The sequence below is a fragment of the Hyperolius riggenbachi genome, chromosome 5 (assembly GCF_040937935.1).
Source record: "Hyperolius riggenbachi isolate aHypRig1 chromosome 5, aHypRig1.pri, whole genome shotgun sequence".
In the NCBI taxonomy this organism is placed as follows: domain Eukaryota; kingdom Metazoa; phylum Chordata; class Amphibia; order Anura; family Hyperoliidae; genus Hyperolius; species Hyperolius riggenbachi.
In genome coordinates this window covers 296245074-296258528 of record NC_090650.1, presented here as the reverse complement: position 1 = coordinate 296258528, position 13455 = coordinate 296245074, and the positions used below count along the sequence as shown (strand labels likewise).

At 41.9% G+C, this 13455-nt stretch overlaps 1 long non-coding RNA gene across 1 annotated transcript; it reads left to right on the top strand.

The window, feature by feature from the left end:
* The first annotated feature begins 3224 nt into the window (after window positions 1–3224).
* On the top strand, window positions 3225–10875 carry LOC137517683 (uncharacterized). The gene is made up of 2 exons (XR_011020623.1): window positions 3225–3279; window positions 10353–10875. It is a non-coding gene; the product is annotated as an uncharacterized lncRNA (long non-coding RNA).
* Window positions 10876–13455: the final 2580 nt, after the last annotated feature.

The following is a 13455-nucleotide window of genomic DNA, read 5'->3' as shown; positions in this document are numbered from 1 at the left end:
TGTTTCAGTGCATGTGAATTGTATAACAAAATTAGCTAACAGACAACTAAATAGTTTATTTAGTGAACACTAATAGATATATAGATACATTTTCTCCTAGGGGATATTTTCACATCTTGTCAATAAAATGCCTTTTAAACCACCAGCAAGCGAGAAAACAAAAATTTTGATGGTAATTTTTCATCTACTTTTTGGTACTTTTTCAATTGTAAAAAGATGAAAAATTATTTTAAAAATAAGTTAAAAAAAAGTATCTTTTAGGAGAAAACTCAGGAGATAAAGTTAATTGCATATGGGCCAATGTATGTGTTTTTAAGGTCAAAGCCAAATTTATCAGGATTGACTACACAATGTTAAATATCTTGATAAAACTGTAGGATTCAATAAATAGTCCTTCCTTCAAGTGTCACTGTCCAGAAAAGAGAAAAAGGGACATCACCCAATAACCATCTTAAAATGGTTAATACACTGAAAATTAAACTATACTGCTGTTCAAGACTAAAGGAAAGAAGTGGAATATTTTGGTTACCAAATGGAGTCACGCCACATGAAAGGCAGAGGTAAGTACAGAGGTAAACCGCCAACAGGGGTCCGTGAAAAAGTAATACATTGATAGCCAGGGCTAGTCCTTTATTACAATGGATGAACAGATATATTGCCAGAAGCAAAAGATTGTGTGAGATATGCCTATGATCTCTTGGTTCAGCAAGTCCTGGGATTCTCTTTGATTTCTCTTAATTAGGCTAACATGTAGATGCACTTTGCATTAACTTTTGTAAAACGTTTTCCTTCACAGAATGTTGAAGGATTTTCTATGCAATCATAAAAGCCTCCAGCGCTCGGAATCACTGGCTTTGTGTGGACAAATGGTCTTCTAAGTATTAATATCGAGCATGCCGAGCATGAATAAATAACTTGAATCTGACTTTCAAACTCTGGCTGTTTTCTGATACAGTCTTCTGTGTTAACCAAAAATATGCAGCAGTTCTAGTCTGACAGTGACTTGTGCATCTCTTCCTGTATCATACTTTCCCAGATAAGAAATATGTCAATGCAGGACATTTCTAAGAAAACGATATATTTTTCTATGTATATTTTCAGCGTAAACAACAAACAAGGAAATTCACTTTCTTTTCTTCTTAGGCTTGAGTGACATGGCAGGGAGGTTTTAGTATGTCCTTTATGAAATATATGTTTTATTTCACTTGAACAGCAATGGTTGCTGTGTCATTCACACAGCACAAAAACAAACAAAAAAAGACTTCAAGCAAAAGAAAACAGTGTATTGTGACAATGCATCATTAGAGAAAAATGCATTGCATCAATGTAAAATTACTTGGAAAGGGGACATATTCGACTAATAAGGACCTACAAACTCTAAACTTTCACCTTTTTGCCCCTGGGGCTCTATTTGAAGACATCTCTGCTCTGTGTCTCTATATCTAATTTTTGTTTATTTGTCAGCTGAGATTTGAGAGTCACTTGTGATGTCTTTCAAAGCGCATGTTTCGGGCTCGACAGCAATTACTGAAAGTCTGCAAAACATTTTGGTTTACTGTCTTGAAAGTGAAATGTTTTGCAATAATATTGATTCAAACATAATACAGCGCGTATAAGACTCTAAAAATAATTGAAGAGCAAATGTAAACGGATGGCAGATTAGAAAGAATTTAAAGAATGGAATAAATATATTTATGCTGAAACATATGAAGAAAAAAAGCTTTAATTTGAGTCTTCTGTATGAGTAAATCTATACATAGATATATAGAAATAAATAAGTATGCAAATAATTAGTACTGTATCATAGCTAATATTGGGAGGCTTGTATTTTAATTGAAGTCTTCAGTTTTGCTTATAGTCTTATTTGTTAAGGGACAGCAAATAACACAGATACTTAGCAATATTCGGCAACCATAGCAACTAATCTTTCTTAACTTTTCACTAATAAAGAGCTTGCATAACAATGAAACGCCATAGCTAATTGGTTCCTATGGGCTGCCATGGTTTGCAATGAAACATGGTTACTGACTGGTTGCCAGGGCTGGTGAATCCTTTTTTTATGTTGCTTTCGGCCTTAACTAAATATGAAAAAAAATGTTTTTAAATGTTTTATGCAATTCCAGCAGAGAGCATAAAGCAACTTTAAAGAGAATCTGTATTCTAAAATTCTTACAATAAAAAGCATACCATTCTATTCATTATGTTCTCCTGGGCCCCTCTTTGCTGTTTCTGCCACTCCCTGCTGCAATCCTGGCTTGTAATTGCCAGTTTTAGGCAGTGTTTACAAACAAAAAACATGACTGCTAACCAGCATGTAATAGGCTGAGAGAAGCTCAGTCTGTGACTCATACAGAGCCTGGAGGGGGTGTGGTGAGGGTGTGTATAACTTCTACCTATCCCAGCAGAGCAACATATTCATGCCTGAGCTGACAAAGCTGACAAAGTAAAGAAGATGAGATTATATAACAGAGATAATACAGCCACTGTGCAACTAGGAAAGGCTGCAGTAAGACAGACCACATTTGAACAGGTATAGGAACTTATAGGATAGAAGAAATAAGGCTGAACATTTTGTTACAGAGTCTCTTTAAATAAAAGTATCTGACTTCAGAGCGTTAGCTGGGATTCTTATTTAATAGATGTAATGCTATAAACAGCGATTAGTATATTGGTTCACTGAGCTGAACTAATCCAGATCAAGAAGATACATAGCAAATAAACAAAATATTTTCTCCCAAGTGTGTCATGCCAGACAAAAAGTCATTCACCATCTCTATTCAATTCCTAATAAGGTATATGGACCAGATAAGAGAGAATAACAATGAGGATTCAATGTTTACATAGTTCATAAACTGAGGGGAATTATGGTGTGGCTTGCATCATTATTATAAGAAGTTTCTAAAACTCAGTCGCAACTAGGGTTGCCTGCGAAGTAGGTTGTAAGATCTTAAGGAGAAGGTTCTCTCACTTTTGTGTATTGTACGTAGTTGGAAATGATGTTAATCACTATACCATTGTCTCTTAAACTATTATATTTTTGACTGTTTCTGTATTATGTAACAATGCCTATATATCCTATACAATAAAATGCAAGTGTCTGCTTCATCAACTGAATGGTTTTGTGTCCCTGGCATTTTTGTACTGAGCATGTGCCCAGCCAGGGCAGTTAGGACACAGGGCCGGACCTGACAGTGTGCATTGTGGGAAATAACAGCTTTTTCCAACTGCCAAGCAAGCAGCTCCCTGTTTTCATATACTTCAGACAGTGGTGGGGAACAAGTAAGCGGGACGCGTATGTGTGCGCATTGCGGGGGAAGCGGCTGTGACTTAGCGCCCATTTTTTAACGTGCGGGCCTTTTTACTATTTTATGTATAACAGTGTCATTATTTTTATGTATCCTTGTTTGTTGCTCTGTAAAGTACCACAGAAGATGCTATTAATGGTCATATTATCTCATTATTCATTGCACGGTTCAAAACAGTATAAAAGTATGTCCCCAATTTCTTGGTTTAGGACACATTTCAAAGTAATGGAATGAATGATTATAGTGACATATTGCCAATGCAACCATTGTTTGCCAAATACAGTGGACAGCCCTTTGGATAATATATTTGCGCCATGCAGTGACCGAGTCCTAAAAAGGATAGAGATTTCACCTTACCAACAGAAATGGATCATTAAAGCTATGGTCTTCCCAGTAGTAACATATGGCTGTAAACATTGAGCTATAAATAAGGTCATGTGTAGAAAAATTGATGCTCTTGAATCTTGGGTTTGGAGAAAGCTACTGAGAGTTCCCCGCTCTGCCAGAAGATCAAACCAGTCAATACTTAAAGAAATTAGGCCAGTGTGTTCACTAGAAGAGTTGATACTACTATTAAAACTTAAAGAGAAACTTTAACCCAAGATTGAACTCCACCCCAATCAGTAGCTGCTACCCCTTTTCCCACAAGAAATCTTTACTATTTCTCAACTAGATCTTCAGGGGGTTCTATTTGGCTGATATTGTGGTGAAACCCCTCCCACAGTGTGATGTCAAGATCATGGTCCTGACAGCTTGCTGTCTGTGAACCTTGATACATTGTGGTAAATAAAAGCTTTTTCCAATCCAACTGCCAAGCAAGCAATGGCCTCAATTCACTAAGCAGTTTAGGGCCTGTTTCCACTACACGCAGATTGGATGCAGAATGGATGCAGAAAAACTGACTCCAATGAATGCCTATGGGAAAATCTGCATCAGAAAAATCGCGTTTCGTGGAAACAGGCCCATAGACATTCATTGGAGTCAGTTTTTCTACATCCATTCTGCATCCAATCTGCGTGTAGTGGAAACAGGCCCTAAGACTAGTCTACAGCTGGTTTTTAGTCTACTGATGGTTTGGTGTAATGTTTGAGACCTGTTTTTAGACCTGGTCTAACATTCAGTAACTACACAATTCACAAAGGCACACAAGGAGTAACCATGCCAACTTTTTCTGACAGAGATTAGACCAGCTGATTTCTGTCGGTAAAGTAATTCTGTGAGGTATTTTAGATGTGAAAATGGAACCTTTTTAATTAATTATGCAGGAGTTTAATTGTATGCAGAGGAGGGCTCATTAGAGGAGAAGGATGTCAGTCATGGCTACTCATTTGCGAATTGCATCTTTCGATCATTTCCCTTGCTTTACCCACCTAATTACCAAATGTTTTAGACCAGGTCTAAAAACAGGTCTAAAACTTTTGGTAATAGTGAATTCCCCTTTAACCTCTTGAGGACTGTAGTGCTATACCCCCCTAGTGACCAGGCCATTTTTAACCCCCTTGGCGGTATGAAAAATACCGCCAAGGGGCAGCGCAGCAGTTTAAAAAAAAAAAAAAAATTTTTAAATCATGTAGCGAGCCCAGGGCTCGCTACATGATAGCCGCTGCTCAGCGGCATCCCCCCAGCCCCGCCGATCACCTCCGGCGATAGGCGATCAGTAAATCCCGTTTCCATGGCGACGGGGCGGAATGACGTCACCGACGTCAGCGACGTCGGGACATCATTGGGAGACCCGATACACCCCTTGGCGCTGCCTGGCACTGATTGACCAGGCAGCGCAGGGGTCTGGGGGGGGGCCGCGGGCCGCACCGGATAGCGGCGATCGGGCTCGCGGCAGCGGCGATCGGGGTGCTGGCGCAGCTAGCAAAGTGCTAGCTGCGTCCAGCAAAAAAAAAAATTATGTAAATCGGCCCAGCAGGGCCTGAGCGGTACCCTCTGGCGGCTTACCCCGTGTCACACACGGGGTTACCGCTAAGGAGGTTAATAAAATAGGCCACTGCAGCTTTAAGGCTAAGCTGCAGGGCCGCACAACACAGCACGCAAGTGATCCCCCCCTTTTCTCCCCACCAACAGAGCTCTCTGTTGGTGGGGTCTGATCGCTCCCCCATGTTTATTTTTTTTTTGTAATAAATATTATTGTTGGCTTTTTTTAAAAAAAAAAACCCGTTTCTTTAAATACCCTCCCTCCCCACAGCCAACCAATTATGGCGATCTGCTGTCATAGGCTTCTACCTATGAGAGCCGATCGCTCTCTTGTCACACGGCTGTCCCCAGTGCAGCGCTGCTGCTGATCGCAGCGCTGCACCATGTAAATAGACGGCGATCACGCCGTCTAACAGTCTCCCGAGCGGCAATAGCGGTTCAGAGACTGAAGGCAGGGCAGAGCTCCGCCCCCCAAGCAGGAGATGCGCACGCAGCCTGCACGCGATCTCCTGCAAAACAGAGCCCAGGACTTTACGCCAATCGGCGTTAGGCGGTCCTGGGGCTGCCACCGCGGCCACGCCCATCGGCGTGACGCAGTCGGCAAGAGGTTAATGCAACTGACCAAACCATCAGTAAACTAAAAAACATCAGTAGACTAGTCTAAACTGATTAGTGAATTGAGGCCATATCGCCATCATAGAACTCTCAGCAACAAACATTCCATACAGCTCACCTGCCTGCACTAAGGGCCTGTTTCCACTATACATGGATTCTGGATGCAGCAAAAATGACTCCAATTAATAACAATAACAATAACAATAATATTTATATAGCACTTTTCTCCCTGGGGACTCAAAGCGCTGTGACCCTGCATTATGCAGTCTCAAAGGCTAGGGAAAAGAGGTTAGTTTTTAGCCTTTTTTTAAAGCTGTCCAGAGAGGGAGCCTCTCGTACTGATTGTGGAAGTGAGTTCCATAGAGTAGGGGCTGCGTAGGAAAAGGCCCGAGCACCAAATGTTAAGTGTATCCTGGGAATAATCAGCTTCATCTTGTTGGCAGAGCGGAGGGTGCGTGGAGGGGCATAAAGTTCCAATAGATCCGCTATGTATTTGGGTCCCATGTGGTGTAGAGCCTTGAATGTCAGCAGGCAGATCTTAAAATTGATTCTCCATTTTACTGGCAACCAGTGAAGAGTTTGCAGTACTGGGGTGATGTGTGAGCTGCGGGGGGCATTGGCTAGGAGTCTGGCTGCAGCATTCTGTACTAGCTGAAAGGGCGCAGAACCTTTTCTGTAGATCCGATGAACAGGGCGTTGCAGTAGTCTAGGCGGGAGGATTCAAATGCATGAACCAGGGCAGGTAGGTCTTCAGCTGGGATAAGGTGTTTGATTTTCGCTATATTTCTTAAATGGAAGAAGGAAGACTTGACGACAGCTGATATCTGCTGTTTGAGTTTTAGATTTCCATCCAGGATCACCCCAAGGTTTCGCACAGAGTCTTTATACTGTACAGTATCTCCCCCAATTGCTAGTTTGAGGTGGTGAGCATTTTGAACTTTATCCATCATGTGTGGACCACCTACCACCAACACCTCTGTTTTGTCAGAGTTCAGCCTCAGCCAGCTGGTGTTCATCCAATTTTGTAAATCCACTAGACACGCATTTATGGATGCTGATGGGTCTTGGGTGCCAGGCTTGAAGGACAGATACAGTTGTGTGTCATCTGCATAACAATGGTATCCTAGGCCATAGTTCTGGATTATTTTGCCCAGTGGGAGCATGTAGACTGCAAAGAGTAATGGTGATAGTACAGAACCCTGTGGAACTCCATCGGGAAGTGGCACTGGATTAGAGTAGTGTGTGCCCAGACATACTTGCTGTGTCCTGCCAGATAGGAAGGTCTGAAACCAGCTAAGAACAGTACCCCTTAGGCCACAGTAATTCTTCAGTCGCTGGATTAGTATTTCATGATCCACAGTATCAAATGCTGCAGACAAGTCAAGAAGAATCAAAATTGAGCAATCACCCTTGTCCCTTGCAGTAAGCAGATCATTCATTACTCGGACTAATGCCGTTTCAGTGCTGTGCCTTTTCCTGAATCCTGACTGAAAAGTATCAAAGATGTTGTTATCTGTAAGCCTGGCTTCTAGCTGGTTGGTGACTGCTTTCTCGATAACGTTTGATAGGAATGGTAAGTTCGCCACAGGTCTGTAGTTGGTTACAGAATCAGGATCTAGTAATGGTTTCTTCAAGAGGGGTTTTATGATTGCTTTCTTTAGTTCTTCTGGGAAAAGTCCACTTTGCAAGGAGCACTGAGTGATTTTGTGAAGTGCTGGCCTGATCAGCTCTGGGCACTGCATTAAGGATCCAGTTGGGCCAGGATCCAGGTCGCAGGTAGTGGGGCGGAGACTTTGAATGAGAATTCCAAAATCTTCTTCACTCAGAGTGTCAAAGACTTGCCATGGTGGTACGGTAGTAGGCAGATGCAAAGTCCAGTGGTCAATTGATGTTGGTGTAATGCTGGCACAGATGGTAGACACCTTGTTTGTGAAGAAGGCAGAGAAATCTTCACACCTTTCCCTGGAGAATGTGGTTGGGGCTTTTAGGCAGGAAGGATTGCAGAGTGATTCCACTGTGTGGAAGAGTTGACCAGCTCTGTTGTTGGCTGTAGATATTTTGTGCGAGATAAAGTCTGATTTTTTCTTGGTTATTGCTTGTTGGTATTGTCTGAGGTGTTGAATTAGGCTAGATTTGTGCTCCTCAGACCCTGATTTACGCCACTGTCTTTCAAGTCTTTGCCCTTTCTTTTTTAGATCCATGATGGTTTTGTCAAACCAATTAGCTTTCTGCTTTTTGGTTGTTGATTTGGTGCGCCATGGGGCAATACTGTCAAGTGTTTCATATATCGTGTTGTTGTACTGGGTTACTAGAGTGTTTGGGTCCATTTGACTGTGGAGCAGATTTGTAAAATCCAGGTTGGCAGTTATCCTCTCCGGTGTTAATTTATTCAGGGGACGGATTTTGATTGTTTCTTTAGGGAGCTGCTTGATAGAGTGATGTTCAATAGTAAACTGTATTATGTGATGGTCTGACCACACCACTGGGGTTACTGTTATGTTACTAATGTCCATTCCAAGGTGGAACAGTAAGTCTAGCGTATGCCCTCCTCTGTGGGTAGCAGATTTTTCAACTTGTGTGAAGCCTAGTCCACCCATGAGATTTATTAGTTCATTTGCATTTTGTGATTGAGTGTTATCAGCCCAGACGTTGAAGTCACCAAGGATGATCCATCTCGGATAAGACAGAGTTAGCATTGCCAGAAGTTCTGAGAATTCCTGTAGGAATGGGTCAACATCTCCGGGGGGACGATAAACCACTAAAATTTTGAAGCCTTTACCAGCTGAGATCTGGGCACCTATACATTCAAAGGACTTTGTTGAGCCAACATTCAGGGCTCTGAGCTGCAGAGTTGTTTTGCCACAAATTGTTACACCCCCTCCTCTGCGGTCTCGTCTTCCCTCACTTAGGACTGAGTAATTGTATAGGATGGTTGCTTCCAATTTGGGGCTCGCATTGGCATCAATCCAGGTTTCAGTGATGCATGAAAAATCGCATGTCTGAATAAGGTCCGCAATAATGGCTGTCTTATTGTTTATAGAGCGGGCATTGCAGAGCAATGCGGTAACTGCATGGGGCTTAGCATTGGCGACTGGGTTTACTGCCGGGGTGTTACTGCATCTCTGACTAGGGAAATGGTAACTTCTGCTACTTTCAGCCTCTGATTTCCAGTACACATCACTGGAGATCGCTGGAAAGTTCTTTCCCTTGAATGGGCCTGGGTCCCTGAAGTTGGACTGAGTCTGAGTGTGGCATTTTTTATGGGCCTGGCCACCTTTTTTTCCTCTGTGCGTTTTATTTAAAATCCCTAGAGATTGCAGCAAATTAGCTTGTTTTTTTCCCAATGTGAGATGCAGCTCTTGATGGCCTGAGAGATAGTAAGACGCTGGCTGTATAGATTAACATTGCTCTTTGGGAAGGAATGGGTTAAGTAAGCTCTTCCTTTGATTGTTGTTGTTTATCAGTGGGGGGTAGACAAAAGCAAACTGCTGGCCTTGTGAATCTAATAGGAGAGGTGTGAAAATTCCATTGATATGCAGAAACATGGGGCCTACTAAGGTTCACTTAGAAAGGCAATGGAGTCAATATAATTTCAGCCTCTGAATGCATTTCAGTATTTGTACAGTCTGCAAAAAATGGATTGCCAGCTGGAAGATATTACTGGTGTTTGGGGAAGGAGGATGAATTCCCTTACCTTGGGAAGAGGACTTGGGAAAGTAGGAGATCTGCTTGCTGTGTTGCCTGGGCATGCTTTTTTGATGTGTTGGTTTGTTTGAAGCTGTGGACCTCATGAGTATCCTGGTGGAGAAATCCTATCCCATTGTGTGCCCTTGTAGGAGTAGAGAAGGCTTTTGTTTGTTTGTGTGGATTATCAGCTTCCCAATCCCATGCAGGACTCCAAAACCAAGGTCAGCTACACAGGACTTTGATGGTGAGTACAATCCAGCTTGTAATTTAGCCATCCATAATCTTCCACGTTTCCCAGAAGGTTCCAGTTGTAGCCAGAGATTTCATGGTGCGGAATCTCTAAGTATTTTTGTTCCTTCTGTGCATATATGTGATTAATGCTTCCCAGAGCCGAGACAAGGTGTGGAGCAGGTAAAAAGAGAGGCTGCCATCTTGAGCGCGCTCAGTAATGATATCCTATGGCCTATGGGCCTGTTTCCACTAACGTTTTCATCGTATGGGAAAACGGATACTTGATGCAGGAATCTGCATCAGAAAAATCACGTTTAGTGGAAACAGGCTCATAGCTATTCATTGGAGTCAGTTTTTCTGCATCCAGAATCTGTGTGTAGTGGAAACAGGCTCTAAATAGCCACATCCAGAAAGCTACATTCCCCCCAAAAATTATGCAGAACTAGTGGAAATGTGGCTACCTGTGATAAATTTCATAAAGTAAATTAGGTAGAGGAAAGATTTTACAATGGGCAAACACTGACTAAATAATCTATAAATGAATATTGTAAAGCATAAGCAATTTTATGCATTATGTTATTTTCATTGCAGTTCCATCTTAAATACTTCGGACACATAATGAGAAACTGGATTCTTTGGAAAAATCCTTAAAGCTTGGAAAAACTAAGGGCAAAAGATGACAAGGACGGCAGAGGCTAATATGGATAGAGATCATATGTAAAGCTATGAACATTCCAATGCAACAGCTGAAAGAAGCCGTGATTGACAGATACATCTGGCATGCAGAAGTACATATGGTCACAAAGAGTCTGAGTCAACTAAACGAATTGGGAGAGAGAGAGAGAAGCACAAAAAAACTTGGCATTTCTATGTTGTGCCCATGATTGCTCACAGTTTTTTTAGCTGCTTCTCTTTCCTCCAACATCTGAAAAACATATAGATGTTAATTTGTTTCCATCCAGAATAACCCTAGAGTGCAGTAATAATATTAGACTGTGATCCTCCATTCCCACCTTAAAGGAAAGCAATTGAGTCATGGGCTCAAGGCACGTTGTACAGTGTGCTGCGAAAAAGGTGTTGGCTTTATATTAAGAATAAATTAAACAAATACCAACTGTGCTAGCAGAGAGATTTTCTGCCATTTGTCTCTGATCACTCACAGACCAATGAGTAGTCCTAACCATATATTACCTTCCTAAAAGCTGACGCTAGTGGTCACCTCCATGCCAGGAACTATGGAAACTATGGAAGTCAACTGTGGCTTTTAATAAGCATAACCGGGTTCCAGTGCCACACACACACACACACACACACACACACACACACACACACACACACACACACACACACACACACACACACACACACACACACACACACACACACACACACACACACACACACACACACACACACACACACACACACACACACACACCTACACACCTACACACCTACACACCTACACACCTACACACCTACACACCTACACACACACCTACACACCTACACACACACCTACACACCTACACACACACCTACACATTGTTTTCTAACCTTTGAAATCTGAAGTGTTCTGTGGACTGATGAAACAAAATTAGAACTATTTGGGCCCATGGATCAACGCTATGTTTGGAGGAGGAAGAACAAGGCCTATGAAGAAAAGAACACCTTGCTTACCGTGAAGCATGGTGGGGGGTCAATCATGCTTTGGGGCTGTTTTGCTTCTGCAGGTACAGGGAAGCTTCAGCGTGTGCTATAAGCTGCAAGGTACCATGAATTCTCTTCTGTACCAGGAGATATTGGAAGAAAATGTGATGCAGTCCGTCACAAACCTGAGGCTTGGGAGACGCTGGACCTTTCAACAGGACAATGATCCCAAGTATACCTCCAAGTCCACTAAAGCGTGGTTGCAGATTAAAGGCTGGAACATTTTGGAGTGGCCATCGCAGTCACCAGACTTAAATCCGATTGAGAACCTCTGGTGGGACTTAAAGAAAGCAGTTGCAGCGTTCAAGCCTAAGAATGTGACTGAACTGGAGGCTTTTTCCCATGAAGAATGGGCTAAGATACCCATAGATTGCTGCAAGACACTTGTGTCAAGCTATGCTTCATGTTTAAAAGCTGTTATAACTGGAAAAGGATGTTTGTACTAAGTACTAATGGTGGCCATACCTGGTACAATTTTTTCATTCAATCTTACCATTTCTATGTAGTAGAAGGGTAAATTAAGTGAATATACTGAAAGGATAATTTAGGCAGTTCCCTTATATTACATAGAAATGGCAAGATTGGATGAAAAAAATTGTACCATGTATAGCCACCATGGTACAGACTAACCAGCAAGCTCATGGTGACCCAGAACTCATTGGAGTGTGTAAGGGACTACAATGGTCCTAAAAGCCCCCTTACTAAGATGTTAAGAAAAACAAAAAATTTGCTTTCCTAAAACAGAAAGAATTTGCGATAATTCAGGTTGGAGTGAGCTCGAGATGTCTCCCAGAGCACCACTGCTGAATATATGCAAATTAACCATTGTACCCTTAGAAGCTAAACACACCCCCAGAACCGCTGGAATGCAATGATGTGTCAGCTTGTTAAATTGTACAGAGCCATAATAATCCAACATGCATACAGACTGTTTCGGATTGTTTGATCCTCATCAGTGCATGGCATGGATTAATTTGGCTCTATGGAGTAGGGCTTGTAAACCGAGAGGTACAGACTAACCAGCAAGCTCATGGTGACCCAGAACTCAATGGAGTATGTAAGGGACTACAATGGTCCTAAAAGCCCCCTTACTAAGATGTTAAGAAAAACAAAAATTTTCTTTCCTAAAACAGAAAGAATTTGCGATAATTCAGGTTGGAGTGAGCTCGAGATGTCTCCCAGAGCACCACTGCTGAATATATGCAAATTAACCATTGTACCCTTAGAAGCTAAACACACCTCCAGAACCGCTGGAATGCAATGATGTGTCAGCTTGTTAAATTGTACAGAGCCATAATAATCCAACATGCATACAGACTGTTTCGGATTGTTTGATCCTCATCAGTGCATGGCATGGATTAATTTGGCTCTAAGGAGTAGGGCTTGTAAACCGAGAGGTACAGACTCACCAGCAAGCTCATGGTGACCCAGAACTCATTGGAGTGTGTAAGGGACTACAATGGTCCTAAAAGCCCCCTTACTAAGATGTTAAGAAAAACAAAAATTTGCTTTCCTAAAACAGAAAGAATTTGCGATAATTCAGGTTGGAGTGAGCTCGAGATGTCTCCCAGAGCACCACTGCTGAATATATGCAAATTAACCATTGTACCCTTAGAAGCTAAACACACCTCCAGAACCGCTGGAATGCAATGATGTGTCAGCTTGTTAAATTGTACAGAGCCATAATAATCCAACATGCATACAGACTGTTTCGGATTGTTTGATCCTCATCAGTGCATGTCATGGATTAATTTGGCTCTATGGAGTAGGGCTTGTAAACCAAGAGGTACAGACTAACCAGCAAGCTCATGGTGACCCAGAACTCATTGGAATGAATGTCACTTGGGGGTTGAATAAAACTGATAATGATGTGAGCACAGAAAAGACATTTGTGGTTATTTCATTATAAATGTTATGTTATATTTGTCTGACTTACAAGTGCCTCTTTGATTTAATTGTAAACAAGATGACTGAAATGATCAAA